The sequence below is a fragment of the Suricata suricatta genome, chromosome 9 (genome assembly GCF_006229205.1).
Source record: "Suricata suricatta isolate VVHF042 chromosome 9, meerkat_22Aug2017_6uvM2_HiC, whole genome shotgun sequence".
In the NCBI taxonomy this organism is placed as follows: Eukaryota; Metazoa; Chordata; class Mammalia; order Carnivora; family Herpestidae; genus Suricata; species Suricata suricatta.
The window spans coordinates 102,678,785-102,684,133 of NC_043708.1; positions in this window are offsets into that span (position 1 = coordinate 102,678,785).

The window sequence follows — 5,349 nt, forward strand, 5'->3', positions numbered from 1 at the left end:
TTATATTTTTCAATGGGGAGTACCTGTTCTTCAATGAAGTACCCACTGGCATGTGAAACTAATAGTATTGGGTAGCACAGGTCTTACAGTATTACACTAGATGAAGAGACTAATTTATAAATCTGTTCTCTCTTCATGGATGTTTGGTTTCTCTCCCTAGATTTGGTTATTTAGAATGATGTTACTCACAGTGACCATGTGCAAGACTTTCTTTTCCTGAAATGTGGAATGGAACCACTGGGTCCGGGCAAGTAAGTGTAACAATTTGTTCCCCAAGTCAATATACCCATTTACATTTCCACCAATGGCGTTTGTGTATTTCCCATAGCTTCTCATCCTTACTGGTCTCTGGTATGCTGACTTTAATTTTTGCCCATCTGGCAGTCATGAACTAATATCTGACAGTGGGTTTTTTTTGTTTGTTTCATATTGTATTTTGAGAGAGAGAGACTCAGCAGGGGAGAGGGCCAAAGGGAGAGAATCCCAAGCGGGGTCCACACTCAGTTCAGAGCTCAAGATAAGGTTGATCTCACTATCCTGGGATCGTGACCTGAGCCAAAATCAAGAATCTGTTGCTCAGCCTACTGAGTCAGGTGCTGCTGGCAGTGGTTTTAATGTACTTATCTCTAATTACTACTAAGGTTGAATATCTTTACAAAGATTGGTTGGTTTTTGTTTTCTTGTTTTTGCCATTGTGGTTTATCTTCAAATACATGTCTTTTGCCCATTCCCCCCCCCCACCTTAGATTGTGAATCTTTGTGTTAGTTCTCTTGGAAGTTTTTTTTTTTTTAACACAGCCTTTAGACTATAGAGTCTAAATAATAATTCTTTGTTGGTTAACCTCTTTCAGGTAATAGCTTCCCTTTCCATTCTGTTTATGTGTCTTGATAAACTTCTTAGTTTTAAGGTTGTCAGATTGATTTTTTTTCTTTATTCTGATTTGTGCTTTTTAAAAATGTTTTGTTTAGTAATTTACTATCTCAAATATTAAGGAAACTATCTTTTTTAAGTTGTGTCTTTCATATTTAAGTACTTGATTAATCTGGAACTGAATTTTTGACATAGTGTGAAGTGTGGATCAATTTTTATTCACCCCCCCCCCCGCCCTCCACCCACTGACAGTTGTCCCGCACTGTATTACTGATTGATGACTCCTTTCCCCACTGATCCTCTGTGACAACTTTGACATACATCAGCTCTCTTATATGCATGGGAATGTTTCTGCGCTCTTTTTTGTAAGCCAGTCTATTGGGGAATGATTGCATAGGAAAAGCTGTATGTAACTAACGCATACAACTTGATGGGTTTGAAGGTAAGTATACATTCGTGAAACCATCACCACAGTCAATACCATAAACATTGTTGGTTCTTTATTCTGTTACATGGGTCTAGTTTGTCTTTTCTTGAGCTAATATCATACGGGAGTAACTTGGCTATCCTTTGGTCTTTCAAAAATGTTTAAGGGGCCTGGGTGACTCAGCTGGTTGAGTGTTCCACTCTTGATTTCGGCTCAGGTCATGATCCTAGAGTTGTGGGATCAAATCTCTTGTCAGGCTCTGCACTGAGCATGGAGCCAACTTAGGATTCTGTCTCTCTGTGTATCTGTCTCTCTCTCCCCCTCTTCTCCTTCTCCCCCTCCTCTCTTCCCCCTCCCCCCCCACCCCTCTCCACGGCTCACACACTCCCTCTCACTCTCTTAAAAACTTTTTTTTTAGAGGCACCTGGGTGGCTTAGTTGGTTGGAGCATCCAACTTCAGCTCAGGGCATGATATCACAGTTTGTGGGTTCAAGCCCCACGTTGGACTCTGTGCTAACAGCTCAGAGCCTGGAGCTGCTTCAGATTCTGTCTCTCTCTCTCTGCCTCTGCCCCTCGCCTGCTCACACTGTCTCTCTCACTCAAAAATAAATAAACATTTAAAAAATTAAAAAAAATTTTTAATTAAAAAAACTTTTTAATGTTTACTTATTTTTGAGATAGAAAAAGACGGGGGGTGGGGGCAGAAAGAGAGAGGGAGACACAGAATTGGAAGCAGGCTCCAGGCTCTGAGCTGTCAGCACAGAGCCCAATGTGGGGCTTAAACTCACAAACTGTGAGATCAGGACCTGAGCTGAAGTCAGACACTTAACTGATTGAGTCACCCAGGTGCCCTCCATTTTTTTTAATGTTTAAAATTGATTTACTGATTTCCATGAAAATTCCTGTTGGGTCTGAATTCAATCTGTAAATTAGGGAGAATTGAATCTTCATCTTATAAATGGACATGATTTCTCTCTTCATATATTTAAGTTTTTTTTATCTTTTAATAAAATGTTAAAAATGTCTACTAGAGATTTTACATCCTTTGTTATTTATTTCTTTTTTTCCCCACACTTTGTTAATTTTTAAAGTTGCATTTCTTAACTGTACATTGCTCTTGTAGGTGCTTGTAGTTGACTCTTGGGGCACCTGGCTCGCTCACTCGGTAGAGAATGCAACTCTTGATTTCAGGGTCCTGAGTTAAAGCCCCATGTGTGGGTAGAAGTCTACTTAAAAAACTGTAGTTGACTCTTGTATAGGATCTTATATCTGGCAATCTTGCTTGACTATTGCATTAACTCTAATAAGTTGTGTGTAGATTATTTTGAATTTTCTATTTACAAAATCATTACCTGAGTTCATTTCTTCCTTTCTACTACTTAGATATATTTTTTCTTTTTTAAAATGTTTCTTTATTTTTGAGAGACAGAGTCGGGGAAGGGCAGAGAGGGAGGGAAACACAGAATCTAAAGCAGGCTCCAGGCTCTGAGCAGTCAGCACAGAGTATGACACACAGGGGTCAAACTCAGGGAGCGTGAGATCATGACCCGAGCGGAAGTTGGACACTTAAGGGACTGAGGCACCCAGGAACCCCTAGATACATATTTTCTTATTGAGCAGCCAGCATATACAATGTTTATTATACAATGTTGAGTAGAAATGATAGTGAAACTTTTAAAAATATATATAGACACACACCTTTACATATATATAGTTATACTTTTTTTCTTTTCTTTTTTTTTTTTTTTTAAGAGAAAACAGGGGAGGGTCAGAGAGAGGGGGACAGAGGATCTGGTGCTGGGTCTGCACTGACAGGCTTATAACAGCAAGCACAATATGGGGCTTGAACTCATGAACTGCAAGATCATGACCTGAACCAAAGTTGGATGCTCAACCGAGACACCCAGGTGCCCTAAAAATGATAGTAGAACTTTTTTTTTTTTGAGAGAGCGAGCAAGTGAGCATGAGCTTGGAGAGGGACAGAGGGTGAGAGAGGGAATCCTAGGCAGGCTCCACCCTCAGCGCTAAGGCTGGCTTGGGACTCATCCCACAACCTTGGAATCCTGAACTGAGCTGAAATCAAGAGTCAGATGCTCAACTTAGCCACTCAGGTGCCTCTAATTTTTCTTTTAGATTTTTAATATGGTAAATGGCATTGAGCGATTTCCAAATGTTAAGCCAACCTTGCATTTCTAGAATAAATGTTAGTTTGGGCTGCTATGAAAATATCATAAACTGGGTGGCTTAAACAATAGAAATTTCTTTCTCACAGTTCTAAGGGGCTGGGAGTCTGAGATTAGGGTGCCAAATGATAGCTGCTGCCCTCTCCCCTCCGCTGCAGATAATTGGCTTGTTTGTATCTTCTTCACATGGTAGAAAAAAGAGGTAGCTAGTTCTCTGGCCTCTTATAAGGGCACTGATCCCATTTATGAGGGCTCCACCCCCAAGACCTAATTACCTCCTAGAGGCCCACCTCCCATAACATCACACTGGTTTAAGTTTCAACAAATGAATTTGCGAGGTAGGGGTGAGGGGTGGTGGTGGTGGTGAGGGGTGAGGACACAAGCACCCAATCCATTGAAAAACCCAACTAATCACATTGTGTTTTTAAGCATTGTTGGACTCAGTTTGCTGATGCTATGATTAGACTTTTATATTTAAATTCGCTAATGGGATTGGCCAGTAAAAATATTGTTGTGCCCTTGTTTTATTATCAAGGGTATAGAAATTCATAAACCGAGCTGGAAAGCATTCTCTCCTCGTCCCCCTGCCGCCCCCCCCCCTTACCCTCTGAAAGATTCTGTATCACTTTGGAATGATCTAGATGTTCCTTGAATGTGTGCCAGCAAAGCCATTGAGCCTTGGTGTTTTGCCAGTAATTCTTATCTTTTGTTATATGACATTCAGGTTTTCTATTTCTTCTTGAATTGTTTTTTTTTTAAGTTTTATAGATATGCAAGTTATATACATATCTAAGTTATTTGTAGGTTTTATGTTTATAATATGTACATTTTCTGCAGTTTTAAATTTTATTGACACACGGTCGTTCATACTATTGTCTGTTGTTCAGCCAGTTCCTGCAGCCAAAACTGTGGATGCTGCTCTGACCACACCATGTCACTGTGCAAACAGCACATCAGGGAGGCTAAGGATGGGACCCTCCAGTGAATGATGATACCGCACTTTGGGTCTTTAGTGGGTGAACGAATCCCTCCCTCGTGCTCGGCCTGCCCAGAGCTGAGAAAGCAGTCCAGCACTCACTTCTGTTTGCTCAGTGTCTGCATGAGCAGTGTTGGGGGGAGGGTCACTTCCAAGCCCAGAACCACTCCCCCAGCACTCCCTGGGATCCCACACTAGCAGGCACTGGCTGCCTCTCCTTTCAGAGGACCCCCTACAAGATCCCTTTACCATCCAGCCCCAGGAGGGTCTCCAGAACACGTAGCAATGCAAATTACACCCCCTTTCCAGAACATTTGGGTTGTTGTCTAGGGGGGGCCCATCCCTGTCAATAGAGCAGCCTCTTCGTTTCCTCAAGGGTGTATTACCTCCTGAGGTGTCACACAGGGGACTTTCTGATCCATTCTCTCTCTGTCTAATGTATTTATTCATCCATTTGTTATGAGATATTTATTTGGGGCATTTAAAAAAGTTTTTATTTAAATTCCATTTGGTTAACACATAGTGTCAGATTAGTTTCAGGTGTACAATATAGTGATACAGCACTTCCAGACATCACCCAATGCTCATCACAAGTGCCCTCCTTAATCCCCAGTCACCTGTTTAACCCCGCCCCCATCTCCCTTCTGTAACCATCAGTTCTCTATAATTTCTGTTTCTTTAAAAAAAAAAAATTTTTTTTTACTGTTTTTATTTATTTTTAGAGGGACAACGTGAGCAGGGGAGGGTCAGAGAGAGAGAGAGACACAGAATCTGAAAACAGGCTCCAGGCTCTGAGCTGTCAGCACAGAACCTGATGCAGGGCTCGAGACCACGAACCGTGAGATCATGACCTGAGCTGAAGCCGGACGCTTAACCGACTGAGCCACCCAGG